This window comes from Equus caballus, chromosome 23 (genome assembly GCF_041296265.1).
Source record: "Equus caballus isolate H_3958 breed thoroughbred chromosome 23, TB-T2T, whole genome shotgun sequence".
Taxonomy (NCBI): Eukaryota; Metazoa; Chordata; class Mammalia; order Perissodactyla; family Equidae; genus Equus; species Equus caballus.
In genome coordinates this window covers 50349187-50368282 of record NC_091706.1, presented here as the reverse complement: position 1 = coordinate 50368282, position 19096 = coordinate 50349187, and the positions used below count along the sequence as shown (strand labels likewise).

At 37.9% G+C, this 19096-nt stretch overlaps 1 protein-coding gene across 7 annotated transcripts in view; it reads right to left on the bottom strand.

The window, feature by feature from the left end:
- Nucleotides 1-19096, bottom strand: part of SH3GL2 (SH3 domain containing GRB2 like 2, endophilin A1) — a 196677-nt gene that overhangs the window by 106784 nt on the left and 70797 nt on the right. Inside the window, exon 1 of one of the 7 annotated variants that reach the window (XM_070248238.1) lies at nt 17004-17076. The exons of the other annotated variants lie outside the window; for them this stretch is intronic. The gene's annotated coding sequence lies outside the window, so the exon portion shown is untranslated. Of the gene's footprint in view, nt 1-17003; nt 17077-19096 lie in introns of those variants that run through there. 7 annotated transcript variants of the gene reach the window in all.

The following is a 19096-nucleotide window of genomic DNA, read 5'->3' as shown; positions in this document are numbered from 1 at the left end:
TTTGATGACCTTGACAGTTTTGAGGATTACTGGTCAGGAATATTGTAGAACTCCCCTCTACTGGAATTTGTCTGACGTTTTTCTCATGATTAACCTTGCTTTGTCGGTTTACCACAGAGATAAAGTGCCATTTTGATCACATCCTATGAAGGGTACATCCTATCAATGTGACTTATTACTGTTGACGTGGACCTTGATCACCTGCCTCGAGTGATATTTGTCAGGTTTCCTCACTGTAAAGTTACCCTTTTCCCCATGCCCCCCTTTCCATACTGTAGTCTACGGAAAGAAGTTTCTATAAGCAGCCTGCAAATGAGGAGTGAGAGAGGTGGCTCCCTCTCCTCTAGGGCAGAGTATGTAAATTATTCAAAATTCTTCTGCATGGGATATTTGCTTCTTCTCTCACATTTATTAATTTATTCAAACATTTACTTATATCAGTATGGACTCATGAGTATTTGTTTAATTCAGGTTATGATCCAATACTACTTAATTTATTTTTTTGCTCAAATTATTCCATCTTTGGGGATTAGGAGCTTGTTGAGCTGGCTCCGGTGCCCCTCTGACATATTCTATCAACATGTGTGTGTTTGGGGAGGACCATCTCCTTACTTTCTGGCACTACAAAACACTCCCAGCTCATCTTATATGTTTCCTGCCCCAGTCCTAGAATCAGCCATTTCTCCAAGGCGCCCTGGTTCCTCTTACTGGCGAATGGTGTTAGAAATCAGATCTGGGCACCACAGGTGCTCATGATCCCTGCTATATTTTAGCACTAATTTTCCTTTTTCTTCTCTGATAAATAATTTATATAGCGTTTCACCTGTTGAGGAATATGCTACTTCTCTGCTGATATCCATTATTCTCCTTTCACCCAATTTCCATCCCAAACTGCATTTTTTCAACTGCTAACCAAAGGAAGCTATATCAAATACAACATACAATAGAAAATCACTTCTGCAAAGACAATTATACCAGTTGTAAAATTAGGTCAAAAATGCTGCCATATTATGCTTCTAAGTCTCCTCATAACACTGGGCTCAGTGGACAGAACAGGATAATCTTGGCACCACTTTACATTAGACAGATGGATATCTCATTGCATAACAAGTTCAAAACAAGTTCAGAAGCATCTGAATTTTCCACGTAGACTGAGATTGGAACATAGGAATTTAGGCGAGTACAGGTAGCAGAAAACTAAATCTCATACACTACAAAAAACTGCTGCTAACATACTAAACTGTGCAATGCAATCTCTGTCCCTATTTTTTAAATACCATACAATTATAGAAACATACTATCATCAACTTAAATGAATTTCGTTACATAACAGAACTGGCTTTAGGCAGGAACCTTCCTTTATTCCCATCTAATTGCCATTGTTTCAAATATGAAAGTTACATTCTAAATTATAGGTCCCAGATAATAAGTAATCTTTAAGACCCTTTCCTCATGTATCCTTAAGATTCATATCATTCTCTCTCTCTAGTTTAATAAATGTAATTATAAGAGATATTCAGCATAACAATGGTTTCCAGGGCACAGATAAATCCTCATTTTAGACTTTCCATATCATCAGAACAGAGAAATACCAATATTTCCTATAGGGAACACAATATGCAATATAAGTATAAGCATGTTATAGTTAGCTTGTTACAATCTGATTTATATTATTAAGGCTTCAAGTCTATGCTATGAAGAACATACTTTTAATTCAACTACCCTCCATGGGGTAGCAGAGTAAAAAAAACTAAACTGTAGCAAAATTGTAGCCAGAGAGGGTGACTTTCAATGAAGGAACCAGTTTAAGGTGTGAAATTGGACTGAAAAAACTCAAAATATATTTAAGTGGTTCTAGACATTATAATGATTCTTAAAAAAATCAAAGCAGTGTTAACTAAACTTATTGTAGTAATCATTTCACAACATATACATATATCAAATCATTATGTTGTATACCTTAAACTTATGCCATGTTATAGGTCAATTATACCTCAATAAAGCTAGAAAAAAATAAAAGAAAATCAAAGCTTAGGTTACTATATAAGAGAGCATAATTAAAGGCTTTGGAAGTTTTAATGCTAGTTTCTATCATCAATTCTTACTATTACCAGTTTAGTTAATGTGCATCTTCAGTCTGGGATCATTCATATCACCACCCTAAAAATACTAACGATTGTGAGGTAGTCTACTGTGGCAATTCCATCATTTTGCAAAGATTCCATTATCAATCTTTTTGCAATTCTAATAATGGATCATGTGGTGATTAGTTTTATGTGTCAACTTGGCTAGGTTTTAATACTCAATTATTTAATTCAAAACTAATCTAGGTATTGCTGTGAAGGTATTGTGTAGATGTGGTCAACATCCATGTTCAGTTAACTTTAAGCAAAGATTATTCTCTATAATGTAGGTGAGTCTCATCCAATGAATTCAAAGTCCTTAAAAGCAATCACTAACGGTTCCCTAAGAAGAAATTCTGCCTCAAGATTGTAGCATTAACTCCTGCCTGAGAGTTTCTACTCTTTCCCATCCTGAGGATTTTGGACTTGTCAGTCCACACAATCACAGTAGCCAATTCCTTGAAATAAATCTCTTGATATCTACCTAACACACACACACATACACTATATACACATTCTGTTGTTCTGTAGAGAACCCTAACTGATACAGACATCAAGCACATTACCCTTTTAAGCCATCAAAGCTTCAACCATGTACTAGGATCAAGCAAAACACAAAAGTCATAGGCAAACTCAGGAATGGAGAGTGTATCACAGCTGTCAGTTCACTTCAGTGTGGCTGATACAGATCCTTACCTTCCTCTCCAGAGACATTTAAATGTTGGCAGTGAAACGAGGAGCAATAAGGTCATCAATAGATTTTCTTTCTTTCTCTTTCATTTCAAAAGATACTTTCACTGGATATAAGATTCTGGGTTGACAGTTCATTCTTTTAGCATTTCTGTCCTGCCTAATTTTGATCAAAAGTTTACTTTCATTCTTATCTCTGTTCTACCGCATATAATATGCCCCTTTTTTTCTGGCTGCCTTTGAGGTTTTGTTTTTGTTTCTTGACAATTTTAATATGATGTGTCTGGGGTATGTGTGTATGTTGTATTCATCCTGCTTGCTATTTATTGAGCTTCTTGCATTTGTTGTTTGGTATCTATCATTAATAATTTTAGGAAATCCTTTGCCATTATCTTTTCAAATATTTTTCTTTCTGTCCTGTTCACTCTCTTCTTACTCTGGGATTCTAACTACACAAATGTCAGAAACTTTGACATTGTCCCACAGTTCTTGGAGGCTCTAAGTTTTTTGTTTTTGTTTTAGCCTTCCTTCCTCTTTGCGTTTCAGTTTGGTAAATTTCTCTTGACCTATCTTTTACTGCACTATTTCCTCAGCTGTATCAATTTACCAATGAGCCGTCCAAAGCATTTTTCCTATTACTATGTTTTTCACTTGTAGTATTTTCATTTTATTCTTTCTTATAATTCCCACCTCTCTACTGAAATTCCTCATCTGTTTATGAACATTGCCCACTTTCTCCACTAGAACCTTTAACATATTGATCATAGTTTAAATTCTCTGTCTGATACTTCTAACATGCGGGTCTTATCGGAGTCTGGTTCTATTGACTGCTTTGTTTCTTGTATGTGTTGTTTTTCCTGGTTTCTTTGTGTGTCTCAGTAATTTTGGGATGAAAGTCAGACACCTTGTGTAGCACCGTAGAGACTAAGGTAAACATAGCATTTATGCCTGGAAATGAACATGTCTCTTCTTTTGCTGGTCTAAGTGTGGAGAGCTGATTCAGCCTAGTCAGGAGTTGAGACTGGGTTTGAATTTTATTGTTGTTATGGTCATCCAATGCACATTACAGGCTTCATATGGCTTTAGCATGACCTATGCTTAAGGTGGGCTGGTTTGCCAGAGAGATTTTCTTAACGTCTGTTCCATCCCCAGCTTTAAGTCCTCCCTTTGCACCTGCACCTCAGAGAGGGCCTGATTCCACGTTCTTCCCCCTCCCCAGCAGTACACTGCTGTTAGTTGTTACTCCATCCTTGTGAACCTGGCGTGTGAGTAAAGGGAGAGGCATTCTCTTGTCCTGGTTCAGCCTCAGTCTTTGGCAGAATCTGTGTGTCTGGTATGGGAGTCGGGCTTTCTCAGTGTTAGGGAATCTCTACTAATCCAAGTGGAGAATATTTTCCTGCCCCACCCCCACCCTCAGGGTTAGACAGGTTTTTTCCGTTCCCTTCTCCCAGATGCCCTGATGCTACAGGGTCTGCTGCCCTTACCCCCAGAAGCTTAAGGCTTTTGTTCCATCATGGAGATAGGGATGGGAGAAAGAGCTTTATGCCCTCCTTTCAGGGGTTGCTATTCACCCCTCCCAGGCCCACCCCACACAAGAGGCTTGCTTTGCTCACTTGTCCTGCCTGCAATCTCTCATGAGCACCTGGTGAAGCCTCTGCAGAAGAGCCTGCATGTGAGTGTGAATTCGGCTGGCAGCAGCAGCTCCCATGCCAACTTATACAGCACCCAGCACCTTCCCTATGTGAGCAAGCATCTCATCCTGTCTCTATTTAGAGAAGCAAGACTTTCCTTTGATTTCATGCTAGTTTGTTGCCCTGCAATTTTAATTCACTGATGGATTCAAAAAAAGTTGTGATTTTGTAGATTATCTGGCTTTTTACTGTTGTAAGCATAGGAGCAATACTCTTTCCAACTTTCCATCTCCTGGCAGAAGCCTGTTGTCATGAGTTTTTCTTTGCTTTTATTAACATGAAAGGTTCTGGAGCTTGAAATACACAAATGCACATATATGATGTCAACTTGCTGACTAGAAATCTGTCAGTAAGTGCTTGGGACTCAAGTTCAAATGCTACCTCCTAGAATTTACCCAAACCAAATGGATTTTGCAAAGGAGAAACATATCTTATTTCCCACTTGACAGCATATTTCCTTAATTCAGAGTCAGCAGACTTCCTGGTGACACACACAGGTTTAGAAATGTGCATCTATCTTTTCAGGTAAGTCAGGAGAAGACAATACAATGGGAATAAAGAAAAAGAGAAAAAAAAGACAGCATTAGTTGGTGATATCACAAGGGTGCCACTCTTTGTTCCGATACTACAGGCTTCTGATCCTATACTGATTAGACTAACACATTTTTGTCACTTATCTCTTCCTCCTTAGTTGTATGCTTAAGGGTAATACCACATTTTCTGAAACTTATTTGTGGTACTTTCCATCATAAGCTTCTTCCTATTTTCCCCTCATTTTAATACAGTCACTTTTAGATTTCTCAGCTTATAGAAGCATGGGAGGCTAAAAGATTTGGGGTGAGTGGTGTGAAATAATAATGTGTTCATTTAACACATTAAGGGAACCATAGTAGACTCCAAAATAAGTGCTTGGTGGAAGGTTATAAAATGCTAAAAGCTTCTTATTGATAATATTTCAAAGCATTCACTAGAAAAGTCAATATTGAAATACCACCTTCTCAATGTCAAGGCACTGCATCACTGGAGAATTATCCAATCCATGTAGTAGGGATAAAGGTCAAACATAAGCCAAAAACAAGATTATTCAGTGACTAATCCCAATGGGGATGGGCAAAAGGGGAAAACAATGAACAGATTCCAGTGCTTGCACAAACGGGCACAGCTCTATCTTTTCAGGAAAAAAAAAAAATTGTTTTTAAAATCTTCACAGACCACAACTCAGAATATAAAGGTGGGTTCTTTCAGGACAAAAGACAGATCGTGCTCACCCTGCAGAAATCCCTAAATCCCCAGGAATGACTGAAAGTGGAGGAGGAAGGGGACGACCTCTCTGAAAGCTCCCATTTGGGGACTGGCCTGGGATTGTTCTGAGCAGCCTGGTGCTGCAGTGGCTTCCTTAGTCTCCTCAGCAGGAACCAAGATGGAGCAGTCAAGATATTTGGCAGGCAGGGCAGAAATGTCAATAGAGAACCCAGGGAAGAAATGGGGAGGCATAAGTACGGAAAAGAGAACAGAAAAAAAAAAAGACAGAAAGGAAACTCAAGAAAGAGGGAAAAGCAAGTTGGGGAAACACCTGTTATGTCTCAGACCTTTCTGGCCACAACTTTCTTTACTCAGTGAAGACAGTATCATGATTCTCACTTTTTTTTTTTCTTTTTCATTTTTACACAGGGATTTTTTTTTTCTTTTTTGGGTGAGGAAGATTTACCAGGAGCTAACATCCATTGCCAATCTTCCTTTTTTTTTGCTTAAGGAAGATTAGTCCTGAGCCAACATCTGTGCCAATCTTCCACTATTTTGTATGTAGGATGCTGCCACAGCATGGCTGATGAGTGGAGTAGGTCCGAGCCCAGGATCCAAACCAGCGAACCCAGGCAGCCAAAGCAGAGCATGCAGAACTTTAACTACTCACCCATGGGGCTGGCCTCCCATTCTCATTGCAATAGGACAAAACTAAGCAGTGAAAGAAAACTATATTGAGACTGTGTAGGAAAATGTCACTTTTAGAGATGCATAATTATGTATGAATGAAGAAAATTAATGAGGTCTGTGATACACTTTCCAAATTTTTGGCAAAACAATTCTCCCCATTCTAGATGCTTAAGTATTGAAAAGAAAAAAAGGTGGAGATACCAGAGACTAAGATCAGAAATTAAGAAATGGGATTTGCATTTTTCAGATATAACACAAGACAAAATGAACAGAACAGTGTGCATTGCCCCTAAACAGAAGTATTTCTCTCCCTTCTTCCAACCAAATCTATTATCTTCTCTCACTCTCCAGCTCCCTTTGTTATACACACAGCTTCTAAGCACTCTGGAAAAAGCCATCCATGAAACAAATCCAATACGCAAGTGAAAGTTCTAGGATTTTTAGCAGGGTATTACTAACAACAAATAACAGTACTAGACACAGCATGTCTACATCCTTAAAGCACCTTTATCTACTCCTCCTTCTCTTGCAGCAAAGAATTTTGAAGTTCTAGAGAAAAAAATAACTTCTATACAACTTACAGAGCTCTGCAATTACCTCATTCTTTTCAGATAGACACTGACATTACCCAGATGCTTGTAATATTCACATGCAGGGGTAGTTCCTTGGCTTTAAAAGCAGTCCTCAAACTGTGACTCAACTAAATTTGCAAGGCAGAGTGCCTGAAATTTAAAAATCATTCTCCCCTTGAAACAAGGTCATAAATGGTTATTAAAAGCTCAAGTCAGCCAACAACAGCTTACTATAAATCACAATGTAACTGAACAGGTTTTAGAGTTCACAGCACTATTTCTATCTCAGAAATGATGTTCAGAGTGGTAGGTAGCTATTTATTATATCATTCTCTTATTTTTCTGTACACTTAAAATATTTCTTAACTGAAAAAAGATAATTCACTGCATAAGTATTTACTGAAAACTTGTGAAACTTAAAAATCTGCTGTGCACTATAGGGCATACATATGTTTATTATACTTCTAAATGCAAGTAAAAGATGACCTACTAAAGAAGGAATACGACCTACTAAAGAAGGAAGACATACAAAATTTAAAGCATGTAAGATGACGACCATAGAAGTAACACAAAAAATGTGCAAAAAGAACTCAAAAAGTAGAGAAGTCAATCCAGTTCTAACAAGGAATACTGTGCTGACCGTTAAAAGTCACAAATCCTCCCATCCCTGTCTGCACGTTCCTTTGCAATGTGACAATGGCTGTTCCTCCCATCAAAAGCAGAAACTATTTTCCCACGCCTTGCATCTGGGCTGGCCTGCTGACTTTCTTTAACCTAGGAAATGCGACAGAACTGCCACCATGTGACTTCTAGACATGCAGCTTCTGTCCTCACTTTCTTGAAGCCCTGAGACCACTTTGTAAAGAAGCCTGGGTTACTTTCCTTGAGGATGAGAGAGAGGCAGAGCTGACAGCCAGCAACAAACTGCTAGACATGTGAGTGAGGTTAAGCCACCAGAGGAATGAAGACACATGGATGACCCCAGAAAAGTCCAAAAGAAGAAACAACAAGCTGAGCCTAGCCCAGTTATGAGTCCATGATTTCCTAACAAAATCATGAATAAAGAAAATATTTGTTTTTTTAAGCCACTAAATTTTGGGGAGTTTTGGTATGGAGCAATAGATACCCAAGATAAATACAAAGAATATGTCACTGCTTCTCATTGGCACCAAAAACAAAAGGCAAAGACACTCCTTGCTACCATTATGCAGTTAATTCTGAGTATCTTCAGCATAAATCAATTCATAACAATTTCAGGAGCCATAGTAGGCAACAAGGATACAAAGAGAAATAAAATAGAGACTTTCCACTCATGGAACTTAAAGATGAATTCAATAGTGTGGACAAGATTCTACCATAGAGATATACACAGTGTGCTCTATGGAGACCTTAGAGAAAGCACAACAGACATCATCTGGGATGGTAGTGGGTGGGTGAGCAAGAGAAATCAAGGAGGGTATACTAGAGAAGCCAGACTGAAGTCTTGAAAGCAAAAGAATTGAAAAGGGCATAAAGGCCAGTAAGAAAGACTAGCACAATCACAGCTGAGGATGTGCGAGACATAGTGTTTTCAGGAAACTAAAAGCAGTTCTGAACGGCTGCATTCTAAAGTACGTGTGGAGAACGGCAAGATATCAAGCTAGGGAAGCAGACAAGAGATTATGGTGGCTATTGGCCAAACCACAGAGTTTGGACTTTAACCTGTTGGTGATCAAGCATCATCCAAGTGCTTAAAGGGGAGAAACATGGTCAGAATTTTGTTTCTAAAAGATTATGGCTGCAGTATAGAAGAGGGACTTCAGAGGGCCACCTCCAGAGACAGATGGACCAGTTAAGGTCAAAGTGAGAGACAATAAGACAGCATAGATTTATGGAGGATGACTATTGAGGCAGAATTGGTAGGCCATGGCAAATGGCTGGATGTAAGAGTAAGAGGGGAGAAATCAAAGAGCCCAATAATTCTTCCAGGTATCACCCCCAGACAGGACAGAGCAGAACAGGCAGAGTAGTCTTGTCTGGAGGAGAAGGTAGGTAAGAGATAAATTCCTTGTAGGACATTGTGAGTTTGACCAATGAGTGGAACAGTTAAAATGCCCAGCATGTACTAGAATATACAAGCCTGAATTCTCAAGAAAGAGAATAAAGCTGGAGGTATACATTTGGAAGTCATCTGTATAAGCACAAGAATTAAAACTAGAGCACAGATGAAATCAACCAGGGAAGGCTTCTAGAGTGAAAAGAGGGATCTCAGAGAGAATTAGAAGTGAAAGTTATTATAGGGTTTGATTATTACCCTTCGCATCTTTTTTGAAAATAATCCCTCCTTAGGTCCTCTGTATTGGGGGAGGTGAAGAGAGACAGTTCAAGGCTCTGTTGCAGCTCATTCACCTCCCAAGGGGCTGTACCTCAGGAGTCCCACATGCACTAAGTCAAAGTTTGAACTAAATGCTTATTTAAGTCCAACTAATTTTCAAGATCCATGTACAAGCCAGAGACTGTATCTGGGCTCCTTTTCTTAGAGAATTAGCCATCCTATTCACTAACCCAACCATAAATGAGCTCAGGTCAAGGGGCTTAGAATTCAGCTGACTATAATGGCTGTTTTCTCTGTTTAATTGTTTACACTTCGGACATCTTAACAATAAGCAAGTGACACACAGATCCAACATTATGCATTCAGTTGCTTGGAAACCAAGATTTTTCAGATTTTCCTTCTCTGCTGTCAATTTTAACTATTTTCAAACCAGAAAATTATACGTATCACCTTAAGAACAAAATAAGCAAATTCAATATCTGAATGTTTAAGGGTCTTTAAATAACTGTATTTATTTCACACAGTAGATTTTGGTCAAAAGAAAACATCAGGTTGCAGAGATCAGTTTCCTATTAGGTCTCTTGGGACATACTAGGCTTTGACCTTAGTCCATGGGCATCCCCAGTCAATTCTACACTGACTTAAATGGAATTAAGTGACTGGTGTAGTTTGATTTCAGTCAAGGTATGGGTACAGTCTTTGATGAGGTAGCACGGTTGTTATGAGGCAAGATAAATACTTAAAGAAATAGTGCTTCAACCAAAGGCCTTGTTATCTGAAGGCAACCAAAATGTCATTATCAGTTACAAATGCCATTATTAAGTCTGTGAAATTAAATTTCAGCTTTAACTCTCAGTTCCACTACAGTAACAGTCAATTATGTGCAGAAAGAGGCAGAGAACTGCCAAGGTTATTCAAAGGGTCCTTAGCCAAGGGCTTTTGTGTTTTTTAAACGCAAGATCTAGGAGAAGATTTTTAACTTTTCTTAAATAAAATTCCTCAGTATGTAAAACAGAAGCCTATGCACTGCCTAGCAAATATAGTTGGAAGCCAAAGAAATCTGACGAACATATGAATGATTGAATAAATGGATGACAAAGTTGGACTAGTCTACCTCCTTTCAGTACTAAGATTTGAAGGTCTATTAGACATTTTGTGCCTTCAGCAGTACAGACACGATGACATCTGTTCTACACAATCACTCACTCAGAGTGTCAATCATGAGATCTAACAACTCTCCTGAGATACTAATACAGACTGGTGGTTCTCAAAGTGCGGTCCCCAGACCATCAGCATGAGCATCACTTGGGATTGTAGAAATGCAATAATCCAGCCCCACCCCAGACCTGCTGAATCAGAACCTCTGGGTTGGGACCCACGTATCTGTGTTTTAATGAGCCCCCAGGTGATTCTGATGCCCACTAAAGTCAGAGAACCATTGATGTATATAAAAGTCTCACTGTTTTCAATATACTGGAGAGGAATAAAACCTGATTCCATAACTTTACTTTCCAAGCTAAACTGGACCAAAGAGAGAGCTGAAGTTGGGAAAACAGAGGAAATGCTACTTAATGGCCCATATGCAATTCAATAAGCTGGGTAAATTAGACAAAATCATGTCACTGACATAATACAATTGTTTCTTCCCATCCAAGCTAGAAAAACACTGAAAGAGAAATATTACCAAGGGTATTAGCCGACTATGTAAAAGGCTCTATTACTTGCCGGTGGGAATGAAAAGTGGTACAGCCCTTATGGAGGGGAATTTGACAACTTCTAACAAAATTACTTGTGTATTTACCTTTTGATCTAGGAGTCTCCTTCTAAGACTCTACCCTAAATATATACCCCCAACATTATGAAAATATATATGTAAAAGATTATCCACTGCAGCATTGTTTCTGATTGCAAAATACTGGAAACCTAAATGCTGACACTTAGAAAATTGGCTGAATAGACTAAGTGATATTCACACGAAGAATACTATGCAGCCATAAAGAAGAACGGAAATGATCACTACGAACTGATGTGTAACAACACCCAGAAATTACTGTTAAATGAAAAAAGCAAAGTTCAAAAATACATATTGTATGTTACCTTTTGTGTATGAAAGAATGGGAAAAGAAAATATGCACGTGTTTGCACATTTTTGCAAAAGAAAGATAAACTACAAACTAATAACACTAGTTACCTAGAGGAACATCATAATGTATCTGAAGGTAAAGAAATACTCAAATTATGATGGGACATGTCAAAAGACTAAGGAGCCAGATTGAAGGAGCTTCCATTGGCCAAATTTGCGACAATCTGAGTTACCTATATAGCTACTAGGAACTAGGATGGAAACAGTTGAAAGAATTGGAGTTGTGACTTCCTGGGTATAGCTTTCATTTTTGAAACCATATTAACTTTTTGCACATTCAGATCAATAAAATGAAAAAGCGTGGGTAAAGAGATCCTAAAATGGAATACAGGAGAAACATATAAACCAACCGTATTTCAAATAAAGAACATAATAATCACATTCAAGAAAGGAAAAAAGGAACTTTTGAATGCAGTACTTTGACTACAAACCTTCAGTATAAAGACAAAAAGAACCATAAACAAATATTGTAATTCTAGTAATTAGTTTACTGTAGTAATTAGGTTTCTTTTTCACAGTAGTATAGGTTAGAACTTCTAAAAATTCTTTCTTTAGGATTGGGTAAATAAGGAGGTGTATTGAGAATAACAGAAGCCAGATTTTTCACAGATGGTGAAGTGAGTTACAAATATGGAAAAGAGGAATCCTAGAATGAACTGTATGGAACTGGACTGAAATTGAAGGTTATCTGTATGAATTCATGGTTTTTAATGGACGGATGAATGGACAGACAGATGTATACACATATATTACGTATATACGGATACACACATATTATATGTGTTTGTGTGTGTGATATATATCTTTTTTTTTCTGACTTTGGGCCCCAAGAGGGCCTAAAAGTTTTGACACCCTGGTATTAATGAGCACACAGCACCAAGATCTAAATACTGTTCTCCCCTAAAAGGAACCAGGGTTCATTGGTGAATTGGCTGATTCTACGACTGAAGCAGAGAAAGTACAAAATGAGCTTAGAACATCATGCTGTGCCTGGAAAGTAAGGAAATACTCAAATTCTGATGGGGACATGTCAAGGGCTTGGGAGCCAGACTAAAGGAGCTCCCATTGGCCACATTTGCAACAATGTGAGCATCAAAACAAATACTAGCGGTAACAGTTTATAATCTACTGAATAGGAGTCCATAACATGAGTCCATAAACGTAAATCAGTAAGTAAACAAATAAACAAACAAGCAAATGAATACCCACATAGAATATGAAGAAACATCAGACAAATCTAAGTTAAGGTACATTCTACAAAATAATTTGTCTGGACTCTTCAAAAACATCAAGGTCATGAAAGAATAAGGATGGCTCCAAATGAAAAGAAACTAAAGAGAAATGGCAAATACAATCCATACAAATGGATCCTGGACCCAGCGTAGGGGGGGAAATGCTATAAAAGTCATTATTGAGACAACTGACTAAATTTACAATCAGACTATGGACTGGATACAAAATTATTGATTTTTATCACTGTAGTAAGGTTATGTAAGAAAATGTCCTTGTTCTAAGGAGACATGTATTGGAATATTTAAAGGTTAGACTACAACTAACTCTCAAACAGTTTAGGAAAAAACAGTATGTACACAAGAGGGAATGAGCTAATGATAAAGCCAATGGTGCAGACAGCTGAACCTTGGTGAATCTGGGTAAAGCATATTTGTGGAAGTTTTTTACACTAACCATGGAACTTTTCTGTAAGTTTGACATTACTTCAAAATAAAAAGTTACTCAAAAAGGACCGGTTTCTTTAAGCAAAGAAATACGAACATATTTTTTTTTCAAGCAAAAAGAATCTTCTTAAGTCCTCCCTGGTGTTTTGAATGAATCTCCCCCTGAAATGTCACTGTTCTCTAAAACAGTTCAGGGAATTAAAGGGAAAAGAAGAAGGAGGGCTAGGAAAGAAAGAGTATGCATGGAAATAGCTGGAAAATACTTCCTGACTCTCCAAAAAGTACTTCTGGATGTTCTATACAATCATAGAGTCAACGTCTTTCCCTTTCTTTGTGAAAAGTGTTTCTCATAAATTTGATATTAATATATTTTCATATGTAATGTACTTAAATGCAAAACTTTTCCTTTTTCAAAGCTCTTGACTTACTCACAACCACATGAGTTCAAGATGACTATAATTTTTATTTTTAAAGAGCAATAAACTAAAGCAAAGACATACAGAGTTGTGCATGCGTCTCAGAGTAACTAACACAAAGCAAGCCAAGAACTGAAAATTCCAGAAGCTTGATCCAATTTCCACATCACAATTGCCTCGATTTAATTTTGTTTTGCATCAACACATGTCTGGATACTACATATGGTAAGAGAAATAGTTATAGGAAGCCCACGTTGCTAACATATTCATAGGAATTCATTTTTACCAAAGGAGATTAGAAAAACAATTTCAATGTTTTAATCAGAGATTTAAATCTAATAACACACCCAACAGCTGTTCCTTTAGCTGCCAGCAACTTCATTTAGTCATACTCAGTGAAAACTTTCGGGTATGAATATAGTAAAGCTGAAACTAAACACCAAAGGACAAATATTTTTTAAAAAATGACATCAACATTTCTCTGTTTCAGTCTTTTTCTTCCTTAGCATTCTGTCCTTTAAAACTACGACTGGTGGTGACGGTAACCAAGAGGTGGCGACTGGAGGACTGTTGCTCTCCATACCTGAAAAAAAAAAAGTTCATTTCCCTAATGAAATGGTGTCTTTAATTCACATTATTCCAATAGATATTCTTTAGCTTCATAAGAGAGGTTTCTTTTCGTTTTTGATTTTTTGCTGTTGCTTATTTTATTTTCTAACTCAAGCTCGGCCACGAGCAGCAACTTCACTTTAATTACAGATCTATTAACAATAAGTCTGCAGTGCTGAGGCATGGATTAAATCATCCCACTGCAGATTTGTATCAGCCTTCACGTCTCTATGATGGATCAAGCCCCAGAACCATTAATAACAATATAACTAACACGTAACTACAAAATGTCAGACTATAGTCACAGAACAACAAATCCATATTTCATAACCCTGAGTGATTACGTTTTTTAATTTAATAAACTCTACTTCTTTGATTCAAAAACTTTGCTAAAAGCCAGATTCCTCTGTTGTAAAATTAACCAGAGCATATATGTTAAAATTTAAGTCTAAAAGAAATAAAATTAATAACATCCAAACCAGTGGAAAGGAAATAATGAAAATTTTAATCTGTATAATAAATAGGGGGAAAGCAGGAAAAAAAAAAGACAAAGCATTAGTACATAGTAAAAAATGCAAAAGTAAATCAAAACTGGAAAAAAACTGTAGAGGAAATAAATCTCAATGTTATAACAGTCATCACAGTCAACGGAACTGTTCTATACAAAAATCACCAGCTAAAAGATCAACTCTGTTTTGTTTTTTTAAATTCCAGCAATATGCTATTTAAAAGAGATACAGCTAAAATACAGCAGCACTGCCCCACTATGGTTATTAATAAATACTGATGTTTCAGAAAAGACCACATTTATCTATCTTTTTTGACACCAATAGATGCTTGGGTGCTTTGGTTTCCCTTAGTCCCACTGGAAGAAAAAAAGAGCCCAAAGAAGTTGACAACTTTGTCCAGAAAATGAGGAGTGGATAAATAAAATAACTTTCAAGAATGACTGCTTTATTAAAGGCACAAAGCCTGAGGCTAGTTTTTGTCACTTAACATGTAACTCTTTTATTTTCTATTAGAATATATCCTCCACAAGAGGTTTATTAAGAAAGGATTTAGCCAAAGAACAGAAAGCATATAATTTTACATGTGCTGCTGTGAAATGTGAAAACAGGTAATTCTTTGCGCTAACATGCTGGAAAAGAGGGCCATATATGAGTCTGCATCTGACTGAGAGTCACTAAAAACTAGAAGTCTAACCTACTCATTTTATAAAGAAAGAATTGGAGATTCTCGTATTCAAGATGCTCAATAACCATGAGGGGGACAAGGGCATGACAGTATTTCCATAAACCCCAGAGAGTTAATGATGACAGACTCAGATACTGAATTCATGGGAAGCCAGAGGATAAGAATACTTCCCTTGTGTGGAGCCAAATATTCTCCCCATCCAGCTTCTTTGCATTTGTTCAATCTTCTGATATGATAAACAGGGGGAACCCTTAAGCAGCTCTGCAAATACCTGAAGACCTAATATTATGCACACATTAACTCTTCTCAAAACAAAATTCAACAAATTTAAAATAACTGAAATTATACAGAGTATTCTCCAACCAGAATGGTATCAAACTAGAAATCAACAGCCGAAAGACAAAAGGAAAATCACCTCATTGCCACCATGCCAACATACTTTTAAGAAAAGTATTCTAACACACATTTTACACAATGAAAAAGTCACACTTGGGCCAGCCCCAGTGGCCTAGTGGTTAAGTTTGGTGTACTCTGCTTTGGCAGCCTGGATTCAGTTCCTGGGCATGGACCTACACCGCTTTGTTAGCAGCCATGCTGTGCTGGCAGCCCACATACTAAAAACAGAGGAAGATTGGCATGGATGTTAGCTCAGGGCAAATCTTCCTCAGCAAAAACAAAAAAAAGTCAGACTCAAAGAAGCTATGTTAGCTATGCAAGGTCATAATCAGTAAGTGTTAAAGTCAAAATTTTTATTCAGGAATTTCTGACTCCAAAGCCTAGTTTCCACGATACTATGTTACATTCTCTTTCAAACCAGCAGCCTCCAAATTTTTGATCACACCCTCCTCTATTTGTTTAAAAAAATAATTTAAAAATGCCTGTCCTCCAAATGCACGTTTTGTTTTTATTCATGTATTATTATCCTACTACATTAAGTCAACATATTAAAAAATAGATATTTTTCAAAATATCTTTTCAAAGATGCTTGTCTAAATAAACATGAATAGAAGTCCTAATGTTTTCTTTATGCAACACAGTGATGGTCATGGATAACCCTTGAGGTTGAGCATTCCATCTAAAACCCTAGCTTGTTTTCTTCTGCTCCAAAGATATTTTCTTTCCCATCTTTACTTGTGCCGTTCATTTTTTAAACCCAAATTACAGCACTGCACATTTATCCTTGTTCAATTATGGTCCACTGCTCCGTTCTATAAAGACATCTTTCCACCCTGAGCCTGTCATCCATCATATGACTGTCACTCCCAGCTTCACATGAGCTGCTACATTGATGGACCTGCCCCTGATAGCTTTATCCACGTAAACAACGGAAATCTCAACAGCACAGACTGAAAGACTTAATTACTCAGTTTACCAGATTGCTATTACCAACAACTTTGAACATTATTTTTCAGCCACTTTGTAAGTCACCTAATTGTTCTTATAATCTATACTTCATTTTATTTACAGGATATCATACAAGATGTTTTCAAACACCGTGTGGAAATTTAAGTGTAGTATATACTACTTTCCAGACTAGTTCACTACTGGAAGAAATCGTGAGAATCAGCTAGTCCAAACCCTCCAGTTTCCCTGGGAAAACACTGAGATTCAGAGATATTAAGTGGTTCTCTCAGGTCACCCACCCAAATGAAACAGAATCCAGTTCAGGGCTGCAATCATCTGGATGAAACCTGGGCTCTCTTCACTACATCATCAGTGGCCTAATAGAGAAAAAGGAAAACATTTACTGAGCATGTGTTGTATGCCAAGTATCACACCCAGTGCTACATACTTTCTAACCAAAACCTCAATTTATTGGCAAAATAATAAACGCCTACAGGATCAGCTAGACAGCATAAGGGAACAAGCAGGCCAGGTATAAGCCAGCAGAGAGCAGCAGTCCCACCCTAAGAGACCCAGAGGCACACAGCCTGAGCGAAGCCAGCCAGAGATGCAGATGCAAGGATGCCAGATCTTGTGATTTCTGAAATCCAGATTTCTTCTGTTGCTTAAATGTTGCCAACTATTTCAAATTTAAGACAATCCTGGTCAAAGAAACCACATCCAAATGGCAAACCACTTAATACACCAGGCATTTTTGCATACATCCTCTCATTAAGTTCTTATCACAACCAGGGTGTTAACAGATGAAGCACCTATCACTCAAAGAGATTAAAGTTGCTCACATAGCTAACAAGTGGGAGGGTCACAATTCAGGCCGGTTTACTTAACACCTCCACTATATCGCCCATTTAATGCTTGTAACCACCCTCAGAGGCGGTTATCATTATCCATGTTTACAGATCGGGAAAAGTCAGTCAGAGAGACCAGTAGATTCTCACCTGAAGTCATATCAAAAACCCAGTTTTATGAAAATCAGAATATTTTTGTCTTCCACTCTTAATGGGGAAGAAGCACTGTCAAGTGGTAACTCTTAAAGTAGAAGATATTTCTTGACTTTCAACTGCTTTTTATGTGGCTTAGAGATCATCGTTGAGATTCCTGTGCCTCTAAAGTGAGTCAATTCCAACTTTAATCAAACAAATAAACAAGACTAATTTTTAATTATATCTGACGAAATAATCAGTAAGCCCTGAGAATAAACTCAATTCTGTGTTTTACCACCAGTTTCTAACGTGGATTCCAGAGGACATGTAAATACAATACTTTCTGTCACAAGGACTGCATTCTCTCCCTTAATCTAAAAGATAGAGGCCAAAGGTTAACTATTGTACTTTCGTAACCTCTGCTCACTCATTAACATCTCTCCAGCCCAGGAATATAAGGGAACACGCTGGTGTGAAAATATACACATAAACCTCACTTCAAGGGCTGACATTCCAGGGACAGCTTCTATGTCCCCGTCCCCTACACCTACAAGGCATCTCAGGAATGGCTTTGCTGGCTCCTCTCCTTAGAGCTGCAGCATCTACTGCTGAGCCTGCACAGGGGGTCTGAGGAGTTCTTCCAGGACACACAGTGGAGGACCAAAGAGAACCAAAGCATTGTCTGAGGGCTCAGAGCCAAACAGGATCTTTCTTTATTATGTGAGATCCCGATGTAAACACAGGGAGGAGCCCTAGGGATCACTTAGCTCACCCTCATGCCCCTTTTCCATTCTTCCTTCCCACCCTGTACTCCCTCCCTGGGTCCCCAGTTCTACCTCCAGTTAATTCCCTAGGAAGTACCGCTAGCAGGAAAATTTCCATTACCTTTCTTCCTTCTCCCATTTAAAAGTCACTTGAGCCTTCACTCAGCTCCATTCTTGCTAGGAGGAGGAGATCATAACTGAGTTCCTATTCAATCAGTTACACTCCAGGAACATTTGCATTTTAAACAGGAGCTCCCAAAAATGGGAAGACTTAATCCAAAGGATTCATTTGTCATGGTCAATTTTCTGGTACCTTAGTAGGGCAAGGGGTGGGGATCTCTACGGATGGCTTAGAGGACTTCAGGGGCACCCCTTCCCCATAATTTCCAACAGGTCCCAATGAACACACTACAGAGCTCTTACAATGCAAATGCAGCTTCAAGCCACCGTTTAAGTAAAAAATTGCTACGAGGATATTTCACAATGTTCTTAAGTGATTAACGTGAGATTATGTATCAAAATGTGCAGCACTGTGGCTGGTATATACAGTGAACATTTAATAAGTAATATTATTTGTTACTGTTTTTTATTGTTATTATAAACCCATTGTCTTTCACACATCCAATGTGATGATCCAGTGAAATT